The sequence below is a fragment of the Dermacentor andersoni genome, chromosome 2 (assembly GCF_023375885.2).
Source record: "Dermacentor andersoni chromosome 2, qqDerAnde1_hic_scaffold, whole genome shotgun sequence".
NCBI classification, from domain to species: domain Eukaryota; kingdom Metazoa; phylum Arthropoda; class Arachnida; order Ixodida; family Ixodidae; genus Dermacentor; species Dermacentor andersoni.
Genome location: NC_092815.1, coordinates 184,782,991 through 184,795,453, shown reverse-complemented (window position 1 = coordinate 184,795,453; position 12,463 = coordinate 184,782,991).

Here is a 12,463-nt window from a genome sequence, read left to right as displayed (position 1 = left end):
TGTGTGCGTTTCCCGTGTCGGACGGCCATTATGTTTAAGGCTTCCCCAGTGATCAAGCCATTGAACTATTCTCTCCAAGAATTCTAGTTGAGGACATGACGATGAAACTATTGGACCTTGCAGCTGATCTCGCAACCGCTGTCTTTTTTTTTTGGCGTCTTGACGTTAACAATGTTCCAACAAGTCAAAATGGCGTCGACATATTGAGATGTTTCCTTTGCATGCTGGAGCGTTGCGGCACTGAGAGCAGCAACAGTAGATGAGTTAAAAATCTTTAAGACCAGTTTAACGTTCTGCCGTTCCATGTTCGAGGGGTTCAGTGCCTTCAAAGTGAGCGTTGGCGATAGCTTCAAGAGCTCAAGCTTTTCAGCTTCGTGTGCTCATGCTTTTCCGCTTCGTGCAACTGGCATAATACCTTGAAATATACTCTAAGTATCTTTGGTTGAGGCTCATCACTCTTCGGTTCAGGAAAGTACATGTATTTGCCAATGTTTCTTTGATTCAGCCAGTCATTTCTTATACACTTTAGTATGTGAACTGGGTCCACCACGAAAAACAGGGGTCGTGATGGGTCAGTAGGATGCTGGTAAACAATGCTGACATTTGCCCGTCTTAGCGAAGTAGGACATCGCTTTTCTCTTCATGGAGTTATTGTCCGAGATCAGTGCTATCATTCTAAAACCAGGCGCCTCTAAATCAAGAACAATCTTCCGAAGGAAGTCGCGCAGAGCCTTAGCATTGATCGGTGCCACAGGAAGAATGTGTACAACATCCTTGTTTGAAGAAAGCAGGCCCTGTATCATAAATACGTGGGCAGTTTTTGCTGCAGTCGATGAATTTACCGCAGAACCAGTAACAAAGCCAGCCTTGTAATAAAAAAATGATTGAAGGTGAACCTCATCAACCATTAACGTTACAGTCTTTTCATGCTCTTTATAAGTGGTTACAATGCGCTTTGCATAGGAAAGGAAGCTACATTCACGCTGCTCCGTTGCAGGGCTTACTTCGTACGATGAACACAGTCTTCTGATCGTATCAGCATCCGGCTCTTAAGCTTTATCGACCTTCTCAGGAATCTGTATGGATGAGGTGAAATTGTGAACAAAAGGCTAGCAAAAACCAATAAATTGGGGGGATATCGGCCAGCATTATTGAAAACGAGATCAACTTGACTTTCCAAGTATTGAATCACTTCCAAATGCCATTCTTGCAACTCGCATGCGAAATGTTTTCCACTTACTTCCTCTAGCAACGTCGAAACCAATGTCAGTAGATGACGGACCTTTTCAGAACGCTCAGTGCTGATATCCTTATGTGTCTGTTCGATCATCTGTAACACACTTTCCAAATCTCACATGTCGCACTTTTCAGGAACTAACATATCACCACACTTCCTCACACCCGTTTCACAAAAAAATACTTCGACGCGCAGATCTGTGGACACGATCACCGAAGCACGGACTGCAGGAGCAGATTGAAGTGACAAGTCCAAAAACAAAACCTTGGAGCCCTTGTTCATTACTGTCCAGAAGTCAGAATTCTGAAAGCTTAGCAAGGCCTTCAGCAAGTCCGTAAAACTACCATTACCAACCACATTTCTGGCGTCCTCTTCTGCTTGGTTTTGCTGTGAAAGCATTATTGCTTTTTGCAAAGATGCGGCTTCCAAGCGCGCGCTTTTTTCGCACCCGACGCTTCTCGAACACACGCTTGGGACGCGATAAACAGGCAAGGCAATTGGAAAACAAGCTCGGAACAGCAGTTTTGTTGAGACGAATGTTTCTCATGGCAACTACGACCACTTTCCTGTCTTGATCGATGTCCGTGTAAGATGTCGTCTTCAAGTAATCTGATGGCAGGAAATGCTTTTCACAAAGCTGAAATAAAAAAAAAAAGCCCTTACAGATATGACGCCCTATAAAAATGTAGAATTTACAAGCGCGTCGACAGGCGCAGAGACCCATCTATTGTGCGCACGTGCACGGATACATTGGGCACTATGCTGACGAAACCTATTCGTCTGGAAACCCAGAATAACAACAGAGAGAAGAAATGCTTACCACTGTGTACTTCGTTGCCGAGAAGTCCTTCCGAGGAACAGCTCTCGCCCATGCCGCCTGAATCGCTCGGTCAGATGAGAACTTGTGCACTCGGACACTTGGTCTTCCGTCATAATTGGACTTGCAGTTTGGTGCACAACAACAGCCAGGCATCATTGCGCTTCTGCGTACGACGAGCCACGCACAATCGAAGGAAAGCAATCGCGTTTACGGTGCAGCATGCCCCACCAAAGCCACCTAGAAAAAGTTCTACGCGATGCCGCTGTAGCGTTGCAGTCATGGAGAAAATTTGTTTTCACAACGCGCGCCGCGTTTTAAAAACGCAGCGCTCTCCCATCCGCCGCTACCATCCGACTCTCGTGGCGTATTGAGAAGGAGAGGAGGTGATGCGGTGACCTCTTTGGGCACCCTAGCATCCGCCGGAGAAGAACACCCCTCCTCCCTCGTCTGACCACCCTGCCTCGTGCGCCAAAGCAAAGGGCACGCATCTGGCCGGGGTTCCTCGCTCGCGCACGCGAGGTTGAACCGCGTTCGCCGGCTTACCCGCACACGTTTTCACTCATACGGAACCTCACGGCGACGGCTGAAATGCGCTTGGAGTGTCCATAGAAATGCGATCGCAATAATTAAATATTGGCCCAAGCAAGAGGCCGCGTTTATACCAGAAAGGGCGACCTCGTGCATAGCGTTTTGCTTAGACGCCGCAGTGCTCGCTGTGCATGTTCACGGCTGCTCTTTTTTGCATGTTTAGCAATGGCGCGTTCTCTGTGGCACACCACCTTGCATCGTCGAGATCAGCGTATCGACCGCGTTCGCACCCTTTCCGTTTGTGCTACGCTGCGGTGCTCGCTGCGAATGTTCGAGGCATATCTTTGCATGCCTAGCACTTGCGCTTTCCCCGAGGCACAACAGGCGTCGCGCCTTCGAGATCAATATAGCGACCACGTTCGCGCCATTTAAGTTGGTGTTTCTACACAGTAGGGCTCGCTGTGCATGCTCGCGGCGTTCATACGCTTGTGCGTAACATGTGCTGCCGAAGTGGAACGTCACTATTTTTTTCCGCCAGTGCTGCAGGCCCATATCCCTTCTAGAATGCTTCATCCTCGACGTCAAAAAAGTCCTCCACCGAAGCCATGACACCACTATACGAGAGAAAATGGGCTCCAGCTAAGTGTTCCCTAGGCCGAGGGAAAATATGATTCTTAGGGAGCTAAATCTGGCGAGTAGGGAGGATGTGGAAGCAGTTACAAGCCACATGACTCGATGGCGGACACTGAAATGGTAGACTTGTGCACCATTGCGTTGTCTTAGTGGGCACGGTTCTGCAGCATTTCAAGCCGTTTCGCCTTGATGGCCTCCCACAAACGCTTCAGTCGGGCAGCATAATGTGCTCCGTTCAGTGTGCCACACTTTTTGAGGTACTCAATTCAAGATCTGACAACTCTGGCATCCTAAAAACAGAGGCCATCACCTTGCCAGCTGGCGGGACTGATTTCAATTTTCAGGGGTTGGGGAGAAGGGGTGTTTCCACTCTTTTTATTGCACCTTCGACTCGGGCTGAAAATGCTGTACTCATGTGTCATTCACGATCACAAAACATTTGAGAAAATTGACAGGATCTGCCTCAAGGAGGGTCAAGTTTTTGGCAGACATCATGTGTCTCTGGCGATTGTTTTCATTAGTCACCATTTTTGGATCCACCGAATCGGCACCTTGCGCATGTCGAGTACAAGTGTTAGGATGTGTGCAACTAGTTCCAGGGACATCCCCACCTTATCTGCGATGAAATGTTCTGTCACACGCCTGTCTGTCATTAGAGTATCCTGGACTGTCCTCCCCTTCGAGGGGAAAATTGGACACAGGTCTTCTCCCTCTTCAATACAGCCACCAACTTTTTCACTGGGGAATAGGATGGGGAATCCTTCTCTAATGTTTCCATCATGTCCTTGAGAACGCCATGGCCACTTATGCATTTTTTCAGCAGGTATATTTGCCGGTTCGCTAGCTGATATCCATTTTTCAGGCATATTTTTGTCACCTTCTGCATTCGGGTATTTAATATATAAAACAAAGAATACGCTATTAGTGAGAAATATGCAACCTGACAGTCATTGAAAGACGGCTTACAACCGCGGAACACAGTACATACGCCCAATGGGCAGATGCCTGAAGGATAAGCTTCGAGGCCAAAACAATAAACTGTATAGGGCGGTGCAAGGCCATCTGGGTTTGCAAGGTCGGTATTGTGGTTGTGAGCTCAATGACTGCAAGCTTGTAGCCAAACACAATAATCAGACGACACGAGAGGTAATTGAAGCGGCAGAAATTTATCGCCTTGGGAAAAACGGCACCAGTGTGGCTTCGTTGGGACTATCACAAAAAGAACTGATTTATCTTATCGAGCCGAATTATGCGAATACTGAGCGATAGATGCCTAAATCAACGACGTGTGTGTCTTGAGTATGGTACTTGGTATTTACAATTTAACTGACCATTTTTATATTTCAAATGCACGTGTGTAAGACTGTTTTGTTGATGACAGGCGCATATTTTATGATGTCTTTCATGTTACGTCACACTGATATTTGTGCAGAACCACTCGACTCCCTACCATTAAAACCAGTTTAAAGATTGCGCTTGTTCAAGGATTGCGTTTCCTAGCCCTAGTTTCAAGTGGTTCGCAAGCAACATTTATCATGTATTATCTACTATGACTTGAGAAACTAACATTCGGCTGAGACAAATGCATTATAGTTACCCCGAGAAGTCTTCAGTCACCCCTCGATGATTGTGAGTGATCACAGACTCGGTCTCGCAAGGCACTGTCTTGCGACACCACCAAATTTATTGCCAGTACTACAGAGTTCCAAATGTATGGTACGCAGCTATATACAGAATAATAAACAAATTAAATTCAGCTTGCTTCTAGATTTTATACAAGTTACTAAGGCAAGCTTTGTACTTACACATATAGCAGTCCTCACTCCTTTCTCTCGAGGATTATAGGATGTGGTTTAGGGTCCAATAAACGAGTATCAATATTAATTGTTTCCTGCAAGTATCCTAGTATATATTATGACTTTTCTGTGCCCTTTGAAAGAGTGACAAACAAGTTTTATGACACACATCTTTTAATTGAATGAAAAGCTTACCGCTCAGTGTTGAATCATGCAGTCGCAAGGAGGAAACCGTCGTGGAACGCCTTTATCAAAATGTTTCCATATCCAGTGAGGATGTAGTCGCTCACTGAAAGCATGCTAGAAACAATGACAGATGAGCGCAATAGCGATTATACGCCGGCATTGGTGGGAGCCAGACGACAAGTGCGGTCTCAGCTGTGAGAAAGTAACACTGTTTATGAAACTGATGTTCCTGCGATTAGTGTTTTCCGAAGTATTAAATTATTGTTACAGTAATAGCTACGTGCACTCCTGGTTTCCTCTCCCACTGCTTTGGTTAGTAGCAAGTCGAGGGTGTTTTTTAGTCAAGCCAAGGTAAGTTACCGAAAGTGAAACGATGCTTTTACGCGTCATGGGCAGTTCAGCGTGTTGCTGAGACCACGCTTGCGTTTTTTTTATTATCCAAAGCATCTGGTAGCTCGAAGACCTCAGCGACCTGGAACAAAGGAATTCAAGCGCCCCGCGGTGAGCGGTGCAGGTGACGGGATGGCGAAGGGGAGCGGTTTGATCATGCTGGCCATGATGGCGGAGCGCTGTCGTCGTCATTGTGTACCGGCATTCGGGAACTACCACCTGGACGTCGGATGTTTCGATAGCTCGGTAAAGGCTGCGTGTTCCAAGCACTGCGACAATGGAGGGAGATGTGCCCACACGTCCACAACTGAAGCAGATGGACCTGTGATTGGAAGTGCCCCATTATGCAGAATTCTGATAACGAGGACGAACGGTTGGGCGTCTATATAACTCAGGTGCCGCGGGCGGGTGGTGGTCAGGTCCGTTGATTGGGCAAACCGTCTGTAACCCTGCGTTTGCTAGTTCTTGACGCACAACCGTTCGGATACGGGAAATAGTTGCATGGACTCGTCGGCGTTACGCACCATAATGGTAATTGGGGAGGCAGCTTTAATCTCGAGGCAGATGATGCGCACAATATTGTCGGATGCAGCAGGAACGGGTGGGATACGGAGGTGCTCGCAAGTAGATATCGCAGCCGTGTTCGGAAGACGTGTCAAGTTCAGAGTAACGCGGCGACTTTTGGCTTCTTCATAGCATCGGCATTCATTGATGACGCCTTGCCCTGTGGATGAGTTCTTAAAAACCAGAAGCGTAAACTCGTCATCCGTGATAGCTTTGAGGATATGCGCAACCTTTTCTGTTTCCGGCAACGTGTCATCGACTTTGCGACAAAGCGCGAGCATGTCCTGGATGTACGTCACATAGGACTCGGTGCAAGTGTGAGCTCGGCATGCAAGTTCTGTCTGCACAGCACGACGGCGTTCAATGGGCTTGCCGAAAAGCTCGATGAGCTTTTGCTTACACACCTTCCAGGTTGTAATTTCGTGTTCGTGGTTCAGAAACCACACTTATGCCGTGGCCGCCAGGTAAAATATGATGTTCGCTAGCATGAAAGTCGGGTCGCAATTGTTGCTAGTGCTCACCCGTTCGTAGAGTTGCAGCCAATCTTCGACGTCGGTGTTGTCAGAGCCGGAAAAGGTACCTGGGTCACGCGGTTGTGTGAAGATGAAGGGGCGGTTGGCGGCGGAAGGTTGAGGCAGGGTTGATGACCTGCTCGAAGCATTCTCGCCCCTGCCGTGCGCTGGCATTGTAGATGCCGCCAAGGAGCGTCCGCTGCGTAGATCCGTCTTGAAACTTGAAAAGCCCGCGCTCTCCATCAAAACGTTACGGGAGAAAAGACGCTTGACAACATAATCATAACATAAATACAGTGGGCAGAAGACAGGCGTACAAGATGGAGCCCATGGCCACCACAATCGGCGATCGTCGTCTTCATCGGTCCTATCATCATCGTTCGCTGCTGCAGCGCCTCGTAGCTCGTAGCAATATATATATATATATATATATATATATATATATATATATTAAGCACACACCCACAAACATATATATATATGTATATATATATATATATAGGTGTTTGTGTGTGTGTGCTCAATATACACGCGCACATACACTTTTTTTCGACCTTGGCACTACTAATGCTAAGGCATAAACAAAATAAAAAGCCAAGATGACGAAGTGTTAGTGAACTCGTTTGCCTCGCCCTGGGCTCTTGTGCTGCCACAACACTTTGCAATGGAGTTAATATGGTTTAAGTTGTTTAAAAGGTGCCTTGAATAGGTGCGACGTAATGCGAATGCATTTTATTTCACTCGGATTTGTTATTAAAGTGCTACTAAATGTTTTTGTTTGTTCCTTGCATTGCTTCCTACCTCTGCATGTTCGGGAGAGGCTTTGATTTATCCCGTTTTCCGGGCTCGCCGCAGGCACCGGAACGTTTCCGACAGGAGTCTGCGTTTGTGCTTTACCACTTTTGGTGGATGGTGCAGACCTGGTTCTGTGTAGTTTGGCTGTTTCGCCGTGTTGATCTTTGTGCGGCAACCGAAAATTGCGCAGGTCGGCATGATCGCAACACGAGAGGCACCATCGGATCAACAATGCAGCAGCGGCACAGCTCGCTATAGCAGCGCGAGCAATGTTCCCTAGCAATAGTGAACAAGACAACTGCTTGTTGGCCTAGTTGGCCTAGTTGGTGCTGGCTAAAATACGTGTTTTTTGCCGCAAGTTAAAACACACACAAAAGGAAGACACATAAGGACAACACGGGCGGCCTTTCCAACAGGTTTAATTAGGGCTGTGACAATGAATATATATACACATACACGCATGCGCAGGCTGTTCACAAATCTACGTTACCCAGCGGTCAAACAATATTGTTTCCGAATTGCAGAGAGCACGACAGATGTATCGCTAATGCAATTTGAACCTTTCTTTTTCATATAGTAAGTTTCCATTAGCTCAAGTGCTATTTGATTTTTACTTCTGCCAAGAATCCTAATATCAGAAAAACGGGGTTTGCGCATGCAAGCATTGCAGTGCGCTGGCAAATGTGCCACGCCTTCTTTCATTAGAATTAGTTCGTGTTCCATGGCTCGTTTATTTATGCAGCGTTCATTCTGTCCTATGTAGGACTTGCCGCACTCAAGGGGAATTTCATACACCACGCCCGTAGCGCATCTCCTGTCGGACGTGCCATGTTTTTTGCCACAGCCTTGCGAACCGGTATCCTTGCGAGTGGTTCTCGAACAGAGTCGACCCAGTTTGACGGGGGAAGAAAAAGCAATGGGTACGCCATACTGGCCTGCCACCTTCTTGAGGTTATGGGAGACTTTGTGAACATAAGGAATCACTGCAGATCTTACGGTTCTGGCACTTTCTTCCCTTGGAAGTGCCAGGAAGTGCCGCCCATGTTGTCTTTATGTGTCTTCCTTTTGTGTGTGTTTTAACTTGCGGCAAAAAAAACATGTCTAATACTGAACACGCTCGCTGAAGGAACCAGAAATGACGCACATGCAAATTATGTAGTGTATTTATTAGCATATATTGCAGCTCTAGTAAACGGCTGTAGCAAGAGTGGGTACCATAAATTAGTATAAAGGCAACTTAACATCAACAATAGAAGTAAAGCAGTCAACGTATTCGAGAAGTGCTCTTTTAGCGCTACTAAAAACTCATTTATTGGCCAAGATCGATTAGTACAGGAGAATGAATTCCGGGATTGTATTGCGCATGGAAAAATGATACTTGAACGTGTTATTATGAACGAAAACGGTATCTTCTAAGCACAGAGATTAAAAGTAAACTTTTCTTTGGCAAGTCTAATGTGACTACAGTCGCAAAAGGCAGAGACGGCGTTCAAGTGCACAAACATTAGAGATTAACTGTGATAATGCAGCAAGAGTTATTGGAGGTTCAGTGACTGCGACTGTAATTATGGCAGATGAAACGAATAAATTTTCTTTACCTGACTTAAGTAAACTTATTTCCCATTATTTTTACGAGTACCAAATCACGGGTGCGTATTCAAGAACGGTGCTAATTTGTAACGTAAGAATAGCTTAGTATACCGTGGGGCATTAGTTCAAAGTGCCACGCGATTATTCTAAGTTTAAAAGTGTTTTCTTGTTTACATGTTTAGTGTGCTTAGACTGATAATAAATTATTGCCCAAATAACCCCTAAATACTTATATTTAAACATTCGTTTTGGTTTACTGATATGAAAGAAACGAGACATGAACCAATAACGTGTGTTAGTAAATCACAGAACTGTTACTGCAATCATTAATAATAATAGTAGAGTAACATAATCAGATGATATGACATCATATACGACCTGCAGTGGTTTTTTTCTAATATTAACAAATTAATTACGCCGACCTCATACCACAAATCTTTATTTTTGCTTACGTCACGGGCTCTCGATGCTCCCAGGCACACAATCATTCAAATATGAGCCCCTTTTCAACATCCAGGGATGCCTTCACTAAACGTGGTAAGTAATACCATAGTGAGAGAAACGATTATTGATGTCCGCTCAATTCTAGCAATGCTGTGCATCCATCTGGAGGCTTCATGTCTGATACTATAACGCAGAGCATGAAACTGCAGTACTCGAGCTCGGCAATAGGGTGTGCATTTCGATACCGGTAGAACGGAAAATGACTTGTGAATAGTGTTTATGTGCAGATCCAGAACAAAAATCCAAGCTCTTTTAATGACTTCTTCAGACCATTTATGGTTAGGGATGGTACATCTGTGTCGTGTTCAAGCCTACACCACATCAGTGCAAAATATACTGCTCAAATTTATGGTGTAGTCAATTTTCCATCTGCAACATTGATTTCGTTTTTATTCTGGTTTTAGGCTTGCCCATAGTCCGTTTTGTGGACAGTAATGAAGTTGATGCAGTCCTGTCACACAAGAGTGAAGGTATAAGCCATGTGCCCTCTACAAAAGTGGAAATGATCAGAGGGAAATGCCGCTACCCAAATAACCATGAAAATGAAACTCAACAATGCGAAAAATCCACGTAACTGCTCTTTTCACATTGATGCCGTTGTCGTAAATTCCCAGCGTGTGCACATGCAACATAAATAATGAATTCACAATGTTAAATCAGAGTTGTATCGAGCAGGCATTCTCAAAAATTAATATAAGCACTGGGTCGGTATAATTTAACAACTTAATAAGTTATGGCCTTAAATACTGGTTTCTTTTCATCCAGCCTAGTAACTTCAGCGACAGCCCATGGTAGAAATTATCTGCAGCTCAAAAGATGTTCCTTGTTAGATTACGAAAAAATATGTTAGACTGTGCATTAGGTGGTTCATTGACCTCTTGCAATTTGTTTGTCTAAATAAATTCCGCATATTGATCTGCAGTAAAGAATATCTAGAAAAGTTTGTTGCACGATTGCAGCTCTCTAAAGTTCCATAAAACCCTCTTAAGCGCTACAAGCTTCTATAAAAATAAGATGACGCAATTTCTTTACAAGTGCTTGAAAATATTATTGTGGGCAGGGTTTCAAACAGGCAACTTGGAGGCATGCAGCCTTTTCATGTTGCTGTAAGTGCTTGAAACAGCTTTGCTGCGAATGGTTGCCATTCCTCAAGGTTGCACTCCTCTGCTGTAATTTTTTAAGGAATCTCAAAATATTCGTTCAGTCTTAAACATGCACTGTTTTTCTTGAGATTTCCAAGGGTTCAACATTTTTTATATGAACTGGTGTTGCAGGTATATGCTAAAGCCTTCACCATTTCTGAATTAGCTATGTCATCTGTGTAGTGAATAGAGCTTTCAATTTACCACAGTAATTAAAATTCCATGGGGTGGTGTAACAATGCCACGTCATTGCAGCTGTGCCTTTGCAGTGCCGCCATTACCTAATTTCTGGTGCTACTTTGCCTGAAATGCATTACGTATTGCTTTTTTGAATGAAATACAAACGCCCTTTGTCGGAGGAAAAGATCCTGGCACATTGGCCGAGACCGTGCTCAGCACAGCAAGCTTTTAAGGCGCTGCGCTTCTTTCAGAGGACTGGTCTTGGAGACAGACTTTAGACGGTGCCGTATTATCGTCTTCTTTTTCTCTTTTATTCTTGCTCTTCCTTTCTTATTTCATTTTTTCTAATATCTTTTCTATTATCTTTTATTCTCTTATCCCTTTTCCCAGCACAGGGTAGCCAGCCGGTCTCAGCCTGAGAACTGGCTAGCCTCTCTGTCTTCCGTCTATTTCTCCTCCTTCATTGAATGATAAGGGGTACCTTTGGAAATTTTCAGGAGGCTTCTGTCATCTACCAATCACCAACTAGTCAAGACAACAGCCACTTCAAAACTTGCAAAATAGGCAACCTTACACTGATTGGTGATTTCTATGTATAACAACTTCAGTTAGATTTAAAGTATGTCTACAAGGAAAACAGAGAAGTGAATTTCACTTGCGACCTGTCAATGTTAGAGCCCTGTTATAAAAGTGAAATGCTTAAAAATTGTGCGTTGGGACCAATACAATATTGCAGTGTTTATTCCCAAGTCATATTGAAAAACGAAAACGTTCAGTAAAAAAAGGTTGCTTCAATTCCCATGCGCTTTCCACATGCCTACTGTTTTTAGATTAAGAAGACCTGCCGAAGGAACTAGCCCAGCAACCTGTTTTGGTACACAAGCAGCCCACGAGAATTTCGGTGCTTTCAGTGCACGAAAAAGCCAAGCTGAATTTTGTAACGGAGGGAGAGTGGAATCTCTTTGGCATCGTGAAGAGGCAAATGCGTCATACCACAGAAAGCGCATCCAGAACATCGGAAGAATTGAAGCCTGTTGAAGAAGTTAAGCCTTATTCGCTTTGCATACTCTTCACACTACCACCATAGTGCACCAAGGTCTGCTTGTGTGTGTGTAAGAGGGGGGGGGGCACTTTTTTTTTTCTTTGAAGTTCAAGTGGGCATCTGCTTCAAGGAAGACTACAGTGCAAAAGAACCCAAGTGGGGAGAGCTTCAACTTCTGTGTCCCGTGCCTCAAGTGATTGACAAAACTAACATTTTGTGCTGTTTTCAGTAAAGTGTGCGTTAACATAAAAAGTGAGACTGATGACCACCAGTAAGATGAGAAAACTGTCGATTGTTGAGTGCAGTGAATGATGTTGACCATTTGTGAGACTGGAAACCTCTAGGAACTAGTAAAGGCATGTGTATTATTAAGTCTTTGTTTTCTAGTTTTTTTATGAGGATGCATCTAGAAACAATAAAAACTCTTAATCTCCTCTTGCTTTTTTAGGCTGTGTGATCATGGAAGTGTGACTAATCATGTCTAGCCTCCTTGTAGTATATAACATGCAATTTCTTCAGATTTTAGTTCTAAATAAGGTTTACT